Here is a 14,833-nt window from a genome sequence, read left to right as displayed (position 1 = left end):
AGGTTTAGACCACGTTTAAGATAAACCCTAGTTCTTAGTTGTTTGCTATGCAAAACTATTGAATCCCAACTCTCCAATTCGTTGCGATCTGGAGTTTTATTGCTACTGAAAGTTTGTGTGATCTGCTGTTCCATTGGGGATTAGAAGATTGCAATCTACCGCTTCGTGGTCGGCGGCTACGTGCGCAAGTGTGTGGAGTTGCGAATATCTTGCGGGGTTGAGAGCTGTTGCATTGGCATCGGGAATCAATCGAGAGACTTCGTCGGCGTCATACAAGTTATCCTCCTCATCATCATCGATTCCATCCGCTGCTACCATCGTGTGTTCATCACCACCCGTCGCTTACTGAGAAGATCGGGCCACCCCTTATCATCTTGGTATCAGATTTCCAGTTTTCCTCGGTAAGCCATCCACAATCCACCCCATAGTTGAGTTGTGAGTGTTTTCCTATCCAAAAAAAAGCCATAAAAAGTTAGGGTTAGGGTTTGCCATAGCCTTAGATTGCACTAATTTCGAGTTTTAGTTGCTTTTCGTAGTTGTTTTTGCGTCTCTTTATCTTTCATCTAGTAGAATTGTTAGGGTTTGTGTTTTCTCTATCATCTAGTTTATCATATCGTGTCAGTTTTGTTACTCCGAGTCCACATAGCGTACAGTGTGCTTGTTCCCAACCATAGACACAGCCTATCGATATACAGTGACTAGGAACTTCCCCAGAAGAGACTAGTTTTACCGCTCGACAGGCTGCTCATTAGGGTTTTGGTGCTTTGCATATCTTGTTGGCCGTGTTATCAAGGAGTTGAGTCATAAAATCAAAAAAAAAAGAGAAAATAGAAAAGAAGCAAAAAGAGCTACATAGCTGCGTGTGTTACAAAAAGAAAAATCCAAAAAGAAAAGTGTTGTGCTAGTTGAATCAAGTGAAGGCCTAAGTTTACTTTACTGCACCCGTAGTTGAGCAATCTTGTGCCTGTCTCGTTGAGCTTTGCTAGCGTCTCTCTTGTGCATTGCAACTTTTTCCACATATAGTTGCATTGCCCCATTATATCGCCTTGTGTGAGTATCATTGGTTGTCTACGGTCAGCGCTAGAGCTTGTTATTGGTGCAAATAGGTAGCCTACCTACAGCCCCACATATACCCTGCTTTGTCGTGTGATTTGTTCTTATACCCTTGATATTCGCTTCGCTACATCCGTGCACTAGTCCGTCAATCCAAGTTGGTAAGCAATACTAATTCACTTTGGAGCGGTAAGATTCACCTTTCTTATCGAGTTTTGAGTGAGTTGTGAGAGTACCACCAAAGATTTTTGTTTAGTGCACTAACCTACTAATCATGTCTTCTTCGAGTTTGATGTGATGCAGAAAAAGCCCGACGATACACCGGTTACTTGGCGTGAATATGAGGGTCTTCGTGATCATTTGCAACGTGAAATCCGAGTTGCTAGTGATGTGTTGGACAAGGAAATGCAAGGTGTCCACTTGAAGGTCGATGAGGCGACTACAGCGGTTCACGCCGTTCAAACATCCGTGACAGCTATGCAAGAATCTATACAAGCGTTGACAAACGCTGTTGCTGAGATACGTACGATGGTGCAACCACAACAACCACCGCATGATGATGATGGCAGTGTACAAGGTGACAATGCGGATGCTGCTGCCGCTCAAGGCATGGGACGTGGTGTTGGTCGTGGTCTTCCACGTGGTGTCAATCGCGGTTTTGCTGAAATTGGAGCCCGCCGTGTTCCTCAACAACAAGACGATGGTTTGGGTAAGCCCAAGTTCTCAATTCCCAGATTTGAAGGAGGTACTGATGTTGAAGAATATCTTACATGGGAGCTGAAGATTGAGAGACTATGGCGTTTACATCCTGATTATACTGAAGATAGGAAGATCAAACTTGCTTCCTCTGAATTTGATGGCTACGCATTGCGTTGGTGGGATGCTCTTGTTCAGAATAGAGAAGAAGATGGTGAGCTGCCTATTATCACTTGGCGTGCTATGAAGGCGGCAATGAGAGCTCGTTTTGTGCCTACCAATTACTTGCGTTCTGTCTTTGACAAGTTGACCCAATTGAAGCAAGGTGTGTTGACGGTTGATGCTTACTACATGGAGATGGAGATGCTTATGCAGCGTGCCCGTGTCCGTGAGTCTTTGGAGATGACACTACAGCGTTTTCTCAATGGACTCAAGTTTAATATCAAAGGTATTGTGCGTCATCACACATATGCTACCATGAATGAGTTACTACATCATGCAAGAGAAGCCTGAGTCACGAGTTGGCTGAAGAAGCGCAACGGAAGGGCCGTGCTACGGGCGCGGGCGCTACACGCCTAGGCCGCCGCCTTCTACGGCACCATCTACGCGTCCTATGGATGTTCCTTCTTCGTCTAGCAAGCCGGTCTCCAATGTGTCTAACACAAAGAAGCCCGTCCCTGCGGCAAGTGGAACTGGTTCTAGTATGTCTACAGCGCGCAACCGTGATATGCTTTGTCATACATGTGGTGGCAAGGGTCACTTCAAGAAGGATTGTCCTAATCGCAAAGTTATGATAATTAATGAGGACAATGAGTATGAAACTGGAGATGATGTTGATCCAAATGCTCCAGATGAGGATGATTATGATAGTGATGGTTTTGATGCTTATCCTTCTGAAGCTCAAACTATTGTTGTCTCGCAGCGTGTTCTTAATGTGCAGTCAAGTGCATCTACACAGCGCTGTAATTTGTTCCAAACAAAGGCACTAGTTGGTCCTGACAAGGCTTGCAAGGTCATTATTGATGGCGGAAGTTGTCGCAATTTAGCAAGCAAAGAGTTATGTGCCAAGCTGAAACTGAAGTATCTACCGCACCCGCATCCATATTATATTCAGTGGTTGAGCAATAATGGTGAGATGAAGGTGAGCCACATGGTGCGAGTTGATTTTGAGATTGGACCGTATAAGGATTCCATTGACTTTGATGTGGTTCCTATGACGGTTTGCCATCTGTTGTTGGGCCGGCCATGGCTCTATGACCGTTCTGTGCAACACAATGGCCGCGCCAATACATATCACTTGGAGTTCAAGGGCAAGAAAATTAACTTACAGCCTATGTCACCACAGCAAATTGTCAATGAGTCTCGTCAGAAGATTGAAGTAAACTTGGAGGATGCATCCATAGATAGGCGAGAGAATTGTAATGCCGTGAGTGATATAACGAAAAGTGAGAGAGTGAATTCCTTAGTCTCATTAGCCACCAAACAAGACATGAGAGAATTTAGTGAGGATCCTACAGCCATGCCTATTGTGCTCATGTACAAGGGTACGGTTTTGGTTTCTAACGACATGACCCCTCTTCCTCTTGGTGTTTCTAATGTTTTGCAGGAATTCAGCGACGTGTTTCCGGAAGAGGTACCCGCAGGACTTCCACCATTGCGAGGTATTGAGCATCAAATTGACTTGATCCCGGAGCATCGCTGCCCAATAGGGCGCCATATAGAACGAATCCCGAAGAGACGAAGGAGATACGGAAGCAAGTACAAGCGCTACTCGACAAAGGTTATATCCGCATAAGCCTTAGTCCTTGTGCTGTTCCTGTTATTCTTGTTCCTAAGAAAGATGGTACATGGCGTATGTGCGTAGATTGTAGAGCGATAAACAACATTACTATTCGATATCGTCATCCTATTCCCCGTTTAGAGGATATGCTAGATGAATTGAGTGGTGCTGCTTGTTTTCACTAAAATTGATTTGCGTAGTGGTTATCATCAAATTAGGATGAAAGAAGGGGATGAGTGGAAAACCGCCTTTAAAACAAAATTTGGTTTATATGAGTGGTTAGTAATGCCTTTTGGTTTGACTAATGCACCTAGCACTTTCATGAGACTCGATGAACCATGTTTTGCGTGATTTTATTGGCAAGTTTGTGGTTGTGTATTTTGATGACATATTAATCTACAGCCGCAATGAATACTGATCATATTATACATATTCGACATGTTTTGCAAGTGTTGCGTGATAGTAAACTCTATGGTAATCTTGAGAAGTGCACATTTTGCAAAGATAAGGTCATATTTCTGGGTTATGTTGTCTCTAAGCATGGAGTAGAAGTAGATGTGTCTAAAATTGAAGCTATTCAAAATTGGCCTACTCCCATGAATGTGAGTCAAGTTAGAAGTTTTCATGGTCTAGCTGGGTTTTATCGCCGTTTTGTGCCCAATTTTTCTACTATTGCTGCACCTTTGAATGAATTGACTAAAAAGGGTGTTGTCTTTGAGTGGGGCGTTGCCCAAGATCATGCTTTTGATGAACTGAAACGATTGTTAACTTCGCACCGTTGCTTGCACTTCCTGATTTCAATAAGCAATTTGAGATTGAATGTGATGCTAGTGGTATTGGAATTGGTGGTGTGTTGATGCAAGAGGGTCGCCCAATTGCATATTTTTCGAGAAATTATCCGGTGCTAAGTTGAACTATCCTATATATGATAAAGAATTGTATGCTTTAATTAGAGTTCTTGAGGTTTGGCAACATTACTTGTGGCCAAAAGAATTTATCATACATTCGATCATGAAGCTTTGAAATATCTGAAAGCCCAATCTACTTTGCATAGGCGTCTTGCTAAGTGGGTTGAGTTCATTGAGTCTTTTCCGTACATTATTAAGCATAAGAAGGGAAAAGATAATATTGTTGCTCGATGCTCTATCTAGGAAGACTATGCTATTAACCCATCTTGATGTTAAAATTCCTGGATTAGAGGTGTTATGTGATTTATATGCGATTGATCATGATTTTGCTGAACCGTACCGCTTGTGTGTTATGGGTAAAGCATGGGAAAAGTATCACATACACGATGGGTTCTTGTTTAGAGCTAACAAACTATGTGTTCCGGAATCGTACGTGCGTTTGCTCTTATTGCGGGAATCACATGCTTGGAGGTTTGATGGGTCACTTTGGGCGTGAGAAGACGCTACTCATGCTCGCTGATCACTTTTATTGGCCAAAGATGAGGCGGGATGTGGACAGGTATGTGAAGAGATGCATTACTTGCAACAAGTCCAAGTCCAAGCTGAAGCCTCACGGTTTGTATACTCCTTTACCGGCACCTACTACACCTTGGGAAGATATTAGTATGGATTTTGTGTTGGGTTTGCCGCGTACTAAGAGAGGCCATGATTCTATATTTGTGGTAGTGGACAGATTTTCTAAAATGTCACATTTTATTGCTCGCCACAAGAGCGACGATGCGTCGCATATTGCTAACCTGTTTTTCGGGGAGATTGTACGACTACATGGAGTCCCGAAGACTATTGTTTCGATCGTGATGTGAAGTTCATGAGCTACTTCGGAAGACACTTTGGGGAAAGCCGGGGACAAAGCTACTTTTCGGTACAACTTGTCATCCCCAAACCGATGGTCAAACCGAAGTGGTGAATAGAACCTTGTCACAACTGTTGAGATCCATGATCAAGAAGAACCTGAAGGAGTGGGAAGAGTGTTTGCCGCATGTGGAGTTTGCTTACAACGGGGCGGTACACTCTACCACGGAGCTGTGTCCTTTTGAGGTGGTGTATGGTTTCAAACCCATTACTCCACTTGACTTGTTGCCTCTACCCATACATGAGAGAGTCAATATGGAGGCATCAAAGAGGGCAGATTTTGTACGTAAGATACATGAGAAGACTAAAGAGTTGATCGAGAAGAAAGGCAAGAACAATGCTGCAAGGGTAAACAAGAAGCGCAAGGAAATATTGTTCAAGCCTGGTGATATGGTCTGGGTTCATTTTCGCAAGGATAGGTTCCCGAAGCTGCGGAAGTCCAAGTTGCTTCCTCGTGGTGCTGGTCCTTACAAAGTGCTTGCCAAGATCAACGATAATGCATACTCGATAGATCTTCCACTTGATGAGTTTGGTGTCAGTAATTCTTTCAATGTTGCTGATTTGACACCATATGACGGAGAAGACCTTGGAGCGTCGAGGTCGACGCCTTTTGAAGAGGGGGGAGATGATGAGGACATCCCTACTACACCACTACCTCCGTCATTGACAAATGAAGATGAACCTGTTGTGAAGCTCAAGTCCGATGAAGTTCGGATTGGACCCATTACAAGGGCTCGTGCGAAGCTACTTAAGCAACAGGTGAATTCGCTCCTAAACGATACTTTGATTGATGAGAACTTTATACTACCTAAGTCATTTCACTTATGTATGATCAGGTATGAGGAGGAGCAAACATCGCACGAGGAGGAGAGGAGCAGGCTGGACATGGCGTTGGACGTGAAGACATTCCATGGATGCGCGAGGGAGGAGAGGGAGGCATGCGCAAGACAAGAGGAAGTCAAAAACAGCTCTCTTTCGGTTTGGACGGACCGAAGTGCTGATTTTGAAACGGACGCCATTTATTCATACGAACTCGGAATCGAGCAAACGAAGAGTCGTTGGAAAGATAATTTCAAGACCTTTCCAGCAAAAATATCACCGGCACTGCCGGCCAAGGATGGGCGGCACTGCCGGCCCGGCGGCACTGCCGGCCTGCGAGCGGCACCGCCGGCTGTGCACCGCCAGCTGCCGGCCATGACACCCGGACTCGCCGGCCACACCGGCACTGCCGGCCTCGACACTCCGGCACTGCCGGCCTTGCCCGAGTCGACCCGGTTTTGGCCGAACCTGTTTTAGGTCGGTTTGTATCGAACTATTTCGACCCACGGTCGTCCTGGACGCCTATATAAGCCCCAGGGACGCCCCCAAATTAGGTTTAGACCACGTTTAAGATAAACCCTAGTTCTTAGTTGTTTGCTATGCAAAACTATTGAATCCCAACTCTCCAATTCGTTGCGATCTGGAGTTTTATTGCTACTGAAAGTTTGTGTGATCTGTTGTTCCATTGGGGATTAGAAGATTGCAATCTACCGCTTCGTGGTCGGCGGCTACGTGCGCAAGTGTGTGGAGTTGCGAATATCTTGCAGGGTTGAGAGCTGTTGCATTGGCATCGGGAATCAATCGAGAGACTTCGTCGGCGTCATACAAGTTATCCTCCTCATCATCATCGATTCCATCCGTCTGCTACCATCGTGTGTTCATCAACCCTCACCAACGTCAGCTTCTCCATGCTAGAGAAGATCAGATGGCCACCTCGCACTTATCAACATGTGTAGCATCATCAGTTTTGTGACATGGAATAAAGTGTGCCATCTTAGAGAACCTATCCACAACAACAAAGATACTATCCCTCCCCTTCTGTGTACGAGGCAAACCCAAAACGAAATCCATAGAAATATCCTCCCAAGGTACACTAGGAACAGGAAGAGGCATATATAAACCATGTGGATTAAGTCGAGACTTAGCTTTTTGACATGTAGTGCAGCGTGCCACAAATCTCTCAACATCTCGACGCATACGTGGCCAAAAGAAGTGTGCAGCAAGTACATCCTCCGTCTTCTTCACACCAAAGTGTCCCATCAATCCTCCTCCATGCGCCTCCCGCAACAACAAAAGACGAACGGAACCATCTGGGATGCATAGCTTGTTAGCACGGAACACAAATCCATCATTGAGGACGAATTTGTTCCATGTTCTACCATCTTTACAATTCAGCAACACATCTTTAAAATCAGCATCATTCAAGTATTGTTCCTTTATTGTTTCTAATCCAAAAATCTTGAAGTCAAGTTGAGATAGCATAGTATAACGGCGCGACAAAGCATCAGCAATAACATTATCTTTACCCTTTTTGTGTTTGATAACATAAGGAAAAGACTCAATAAACTCAACCCACTTTGCATGGCGACGATTCAACTTAGCTTGACTACGAATATGCTTCAAAGATTCATGATCGGAATGTATAACAAATTCTTTAGGCCATAAATAATGTTGCCAAGTTTCTAATGTCCGAACCAGCGCATATAATTCTTTATCATAAGTAGAATAGTTCAGACTAGGCCCACTCAATTTTTCACTAAAATATGCAACAGGTTTGCCCTCTTGTAACAACACACCTCCCAAACCAATTCCACTAGCATCACATTCAAGCTCAAAAGTCTTATTGAAATCGGGAAGTTGGAGTAATGGAGCATGTGTTAACTTATCTTTCGGAATCATGAAGGCGTCTTGTTGTGCATCGCCCCAAACAAAGGGCACATCCTTCTTTGTAAGCTCATTCAGCGGCGCAGCAATGGATCCAAAATCTTTCACAAAGCGCCTATAGAAGCCGGCGAGGCCAAGAAAACTCCTCACTTGTGTGACCGTCTTTGGCTGCGGCCAACTCTCAATTGCCTCAATCTTGGCTGGATCAACTTCAATTCCCTGCGCGAGTAACAACATAGCCAAGAAACGCAACTCGATTGGTGCAAAAGGTGCACTTCTCAAGATTACCATACAAACGTGCATCACGTAACGCATTGAAAACAGCACGTAAATGATCCAAATGTTCCTCCAAAGATTTGCTATAAATCAGAATATCATCAAAGTATACCACCACAAAACGTCCAATAAAAGCACGTAAAACTTCGTTCATCAGTCTCATGAAAGTACTAGGTGCATTAGTTAAACCAAAGGGCATTACTAACCACTCATATAAGCCGAACTTAGTTTTAAACGTTGTTTTCCATTCATCTCCTAATTTCATACGAATCCGGTGGTAACCACTACGCAAATCAACTTTAGAGAACATAACAGAACCACTCAATTCATCAAGCATATCATCTAAACGAGGTATTGGATGACGGTATCGAATGGTAATATTATTAATAGTTCTACAATCGGTACACATGCGTGAAGAACCATCCTTCTTAGGTACCAAGATAATAGGAACAGACACATGGGCTAAGAGACTCACGAATGTAACCTTTATCTTGGAGAACCTGAATTTGTCGCTGAATCTCTTTCGTCTCTTCGGGATTGGTACGGTATGGTGCACGGTTGGGCAGCGACGCTCCTGGAATCAAGTCAATCCGGTGTTCTATGCCACGGATAGGTGGTAGTCCAGGGGGAACATCTTGTGGGAACACATCAATGAATTCCTGCAAAAGGTTAGCAACCGCGAGTGGAAAAGAAGGAGGCATATCCTCAAATGAAAACAGAACTTCTTTGCAAATGATAGCATAGCATTGAGTAGTGTCCACATCAAGTTCAGCAATATCAGATTTGCTAGCAAGCAAACAAGGATTTTTCAAACGAATTTCAGTAGCATGGTTCGAATCGGATTTAGTATTAGTCTTATGTGGAACAAAATCTGCAGCAACAATCTGATTCTCACTCTTAAGTTTCTCCTCGTTTTTTACTCTACTAGCTCTAGCAAGATCATCTTTTAGTATTTGTTCAGGAGTCATAGGTTTGAGACCAATTTTCTTTCCATCATGCATAAGAGAATACTGATTAGTTTTACCATTATGAACAGATTCTCTATCAAATTGCCAAGGTCTACCAAGTAACAAAGAACAAGCTTGCATAGGTACAACATCACAATCCACAAAATCAGAATATGTACCAATAGTAAAATGCACACGTGTAGTTCTTGTTACCTTGAGCTTCCGAGAGCTCTCAAACCATTGTATGTAGTATGGATGTGTGCGCTGTCTTGTAGGAAGAGAAAGCTTCTCCACCATGTCAACGCTAGCCAGATTATTGCAGCTCCCTCCATCAATGATGATCCGTATAGCTCGCTCTTTTACAACGCCTCTTGTTTGGAACAGATTGTGGCGTTGATCATGCTCAGCTTTGCTCAATTGCACGCTCAACACACGCTGTGCAACTAAGCTCCTGTATCGATCGGCGAGTGTCGGCTTCCATTACCTCCATCTCTCTCTCGGAATCGAGTTGGCACCATCACGTGCAGCAATAAGGGCCAATGTATCTTCATCAAAGTCACTTGCCGAATCATATTCTCCATCTTCACGCACCAACATCACACGCTTGGTTCTGCATTCTCTCTCTATGTGACCAAATCCCAAGCATTTGCGACATTGAATGTCGCGCGTCTTCCCCGTGGAGGCCATGGAAGATGAACTCCGAGGAGGACCAGCCGATGGTGTTGGTGTAGAGGCAGGGAGGTGCTCGTGATGCGGGCGCGGTGTACTTGGAGGTAGTAGGTGCTGGTGCGGTACCACGAGATTGTGGCGCTGATTGTCGCGGAGACCACGACGATGTACGACCTGCGAAACGTTAGTTCTTCTCCATGGTGGTTGACGATCCCGCACTTCACGTTCAGCTTTGCAAGCAAGATGAAACAAGCGAGTAATAGTGTTGTACTCCTTATAATCTAAAATATGCTGAATCTCTTTATTCAAACCACCAAAGAAACGAGCAAGCATAGCCTCATTATCCTCTACAATACCACAGCGAATCATGCCGGTTTGCAATTCTTGATAATAGTCTTCTACGAATTTTTTCCTTGTTCTAAGCGAGACAATTTTTTCAGCAAATCACGTTGATAATGTGGAGGAACAAAACGAGTACGCATAGCAAGTTTTAACCCAGTCCAAGTAGCAGGAATATTTGTCTGCATGTGTTCTACAATATTCAGACCACCAAATAGATGCAAAATCCGTGAACTCACAAGTAGCGAGCACTAACACGCAAGTGATCGGGGTATTTTAAACATGCAAAGCGTTGTTCTACTTCCAATTCCCATGTAAGATATGCATCGGGATTATATCTACCCTCAAATGGCGGAATATTCAGCTTCGGTTTAGCAACATGATCATCATCATTACGTACCGGGCGTGGAGGTGGTCGAGCGTGGCGGTTCAGCTGCCGTGGACGACCGAGTGCAGGTTGTTGGACTTCCTCGTCCTCCGATACGTTCTCATCTACCTGCTCGTCCGCGTCCCCTTCATAATCTTCGTAGCCTTCATCAGAAGGCGTGTCATTTGCGGGCTGCTGCAGCAGGAGCGGTACCTGCAGGAACGTCCGCACGAGGAACGCGGCGCGCGCGGCGTTGCACGTTGGCGCGAGGCGGCGGCAACCGAGTCAAAAGCTCCCGGAACATGGCGTCGAGCTTGGAGTTGAAAGCTGCCTCGAGGCCATCCGGCTTGTCCAGGCGCGTCGGTGAGTTTGGCATCCACGTCATCAATGCGTGCATCGGTGTCGCGAGCATGCCCGCCCAAAAGGTGGGTGAAGTGAGCATGCAACTGCTCAGGCGTCATCTTGGCCGGATCAACAGCGGTCGGATCAACTGGTCCTGACATGGTTAGTACACAAAAAGCACAAAAGTATATGCCTACAAACTACGGAATATGGTGGTTCACGCGCAATTCGTCAAGCAAAATACAAAGCTCTTACAAGTTCTTACCAAACAGGAGGAAGGTGATGTAACAACCAGCAAGGATCAGCGTCTCCAAAGATTGCCAAAGCGATTACCAGGTGTCGACACGATGCACGTGGAGGCAATATGTAGAGCTGTAGGAAGGCTAATATGGTAGCAAAACAGACAATTGTCAAAACAAGCAATGCAATATTGAAAGTATGCTCAACAACGGTACTTGTGCTTGGTCCTAGGCTAGACCGTACTAGAGACGCGAGCCTAGAACACGAGCGAGGTCACGGCGCGGCACACAAGCAACTAGCAGCGATGAGGTGGCGATGAGGTGGCGACGCGAGGTGTGAAAAATCACTATGATGGCAAGTGTCTCAAACTGATCCCCAAGGTCTAAAAAACAGTATAGCCTCAGAAAATTTTTTGTCGAAATTTCGGAGGTGCTCCGGAAAGCGCGCAGGCGCCAAAAAAATGTCGCTATAACGGCCAGTGGCGAAAAGTGATCGCCAAAGTGAAAAACCAATGTAGCCAGAAATTTTTTTTTTTTTTTTTTTTTTTTGCTCTCCTTCCAATTCTTTACTGGCGGCCGAAACTTATCTCACGGAAATTTTTCTGCAGCGCAAGATGATATTAGAAGGTAACAGCTGAGTAGGAAAAACAATAAAACCTAATTCTACACGGGCTCGTCGCGGCGGAGAAACAAGCACGAATCCGTGTCGCGGTAGGACACGGGGTATATGGCGGATGTATATGATCGTGGCGGGAACAATCTGGTGGGAGTATATGGCGGTGGCGGAAGTAGCTGGTGGGTGTATAAGGCGATGGCGGAAGTAGATGGTGGGTGTATATGGCAGGGTGTATATGGTAGTGGCGGAAGTATATGGTGGGTGTATATGGCGGTGGTCTGCGTATGGTGCGAGTGGGCGGCGGCGGCGTGACTAATATGACCAGAACTCGAAACTCTAAAGGAACTAGACGCTAAGACCAGCAACTCGACACGAAGATGCAGACACAAATTCAACTATGCAAAACTGAAAAGACAATGCAAGGCGTGGCAGGGGTTTATGGGACGATATGATCTAAAAACCCTAACAGTATTTTTTTTGGCTTTTTCGTGGTTTCTGGAAACGCTTCCGAAAAAATTTTCTGGCTACATTGGTTTTTCACTTTGGCGATCACTTTTCGCCACTGGCCGTTATAGCGACATTTTTTTGGCGCCTGCGCGCTTTCCGGAGCACCTCCGAAATTTCGACAAAAAATTTTTCTGAGGCTATACTGTTTTTAGACCTTGGGGATCAGTTTGAGCCACTTGCCATCATAGTGATTTTTCACACCTCGCGTCGCCACCTCATCGCCACCTCATCGCTGCTAGTTGCTTGTGTGCCGCGCCGTGACCTCGTTCGTGTTCTAGGCTCGCATCTCTAGTACGGTCTAGCCTAGGACCAGCACGATACCGTTGTTGAGCATACTTTCAATATTGCATTGCTGTTTTGACAATTGCTCGTTTTGCTACCATACTAGCCTTCCTACAGCTCTACATATTGTCTCCACGTGCATCGTGTCGACACCTGGTAATCGCTTTGGCAATCTTTGGAGACGCTGATCCTTGCTGGTTGTTACATCACCTTCCTCCTGTTTGGTAAGAACTTGTAAGAGCTTTGTATTTTGCTTGACGAATTGCGCGTGAACCACCATATTCCGTAGTTTGTAGGCATATACTTTTGTGCTAACCATGTCAGGACCAGTTGATCCGACCGCTGTTGATCCGGCCAAGATGACGCCTGAGCAGTTGCATGCTCACTTCACCCACCTTTTGGGCGGGCATGCTCGCGACACCGATGCGCGCATTGATGACATGGATGCCAAACTCACCGACGCGCTGGACAAACTGGATGGCCTCGAGGCAGCTTTCAACTCCAAGCTCGACGCCAAGTTCCAGGAGCTTTTGACTCGGTTGCCGCCGCCTCGCGCCAACGTGCAACGCCGCGCGCGCCGCGTTCCTCGTGCGGACGTTCCTGCAGGTACCGCTCCTGCTGCAGCAGCCGCGCATGACGCGCCTTCGATGAAGGCTACGAAGATTATGAAGGGGACGCGGACGAGCGGGTAGATGAGAACGTACTCGGAGGACGAGGAAGTCCAACAACCTCGCACTGGTCGTCCACGGCAGCTGAACCGCCACGCTCGACCACCTCCACGCCCGGTACGTAATAATGATGATCATGTTGCTAAGCCGAAGCTGAATATTCCGCCATTTGAGGGTAGATATAATCCCGATGCATATCTTACATGGGAATTGGAAGTAGAACAACGCTTTGCATGTTTAAAATACCCCGATCACTTGCGTGTTAGTGCTTGCTACTTGTGAGTTCACAGATTTTGCATCTATTTGGTGGTCCGAATATTGTAGAACACATGCGGCAAATATTCCTGCTACTTGGACTGGGTTAAAACTTGCTATGCGTACTCGTTTTGTTCCTCCACATTATCAACGTGATTTGCTTGAAAAAATTGTCTCGCTTAGAACAAGGAAAAAATTCTGTAGAAGACTATTATCAAGAATTGCAAACTGGCATGATTCGTTGTGGTATTGTAGAGGATAATGAGGCTATGCTTGCTCGTTTCTTTGGTGGTTTGAATAAAGAGATTCAGCATATTTTAGATTATAAGGAGTACAACACTATTACTCGCTTGTTTCATCTTGCTTGCAAAGCTGAACGTGAAGTGCAGGATCGTCAACCACCATGGAGAAGAACTAACGTTTCTGCAGGTCGTACATCGTCATGGTCTCCGCGACAATCAGCGCCACAATCTCGTGGTACTGCACCAGCACCTACTACCTCCAAGTACACCGCGCCTGCATCACGAGCACCTCCTGCCTCTACACCAACACCATCGGCTGGTCCTCCTCGGAGTTCATCTTCCATGGCCTCCACGGGGAAGACGCGCGACATTCAATGTCGCAAATGCTTGGGATTTGGTCACATAGAGAGAGAATGCCGAACCAAGCGTGTGATGTTGGTGCGTGAAGATGGAGAATATGATTACGCAAGTGACTTTGATGAAGATACATTGGCCCTTATTGCTGCACGTGATGGTGCCAACTCGATTCCGAGAAAGAGATGGAGGTAATGGAAGCCGACACCGCTGATCGATACAGGAGCTTAGTTGCACGGCGTGTGTTGAGCGTGCAATTGAGCAAAGCTGAGCATGATCAACGCCACAATCTGTTCCAAACAAGAGGCGTTGTAAAAGAGCGAGCTATACGGATCATCATTGATGGAGGGAGTTGCAATAATCGGCTAGCGTTGACATGGTGGAGAAGCTTTCTCTTCCTACAAGACAGCGCACACATCCATACTACATACAATGGTTTGAGAGCTCTCGGAAGCTCAAGGTAACAAGAACTACACGTGTGCATTTTACTATTGGTACATATTCTGATTTTGTGGATTGTGATGTTGTACCTATGCAAGCTTGTTCTTTGTTACTTGGTAGACCTTGGCAATTTGATAGAGAATCTGTTCATAATGGTAAAACTAATCAGTATTCTCTTATGCATGATGGAAAGAAAATTGGTCTCAAACCTATGACTCTTGAACAAATACTAAAAGA

The sequence above is a fragment of the Lolium rigidum genome, chromosome 4, assembly GCF_022539505.1.
Source record: "Lolium rigidum isolate FL_2022 chromosome 4, APGP_CSIRO_Lrig_0.1, whole genome shotgun sequence".
Lineage (NCBI taxonomy): Eukaryota > Viridiplantae > Streptophyta > Magnoliopsida > Poales > Poaceae > Lolium > Lolium rigidum.
The sequence above is the reverse complement of the archived record's forward strand: the minus strand, read 5'-3'. Positions refer to the sequence as shown.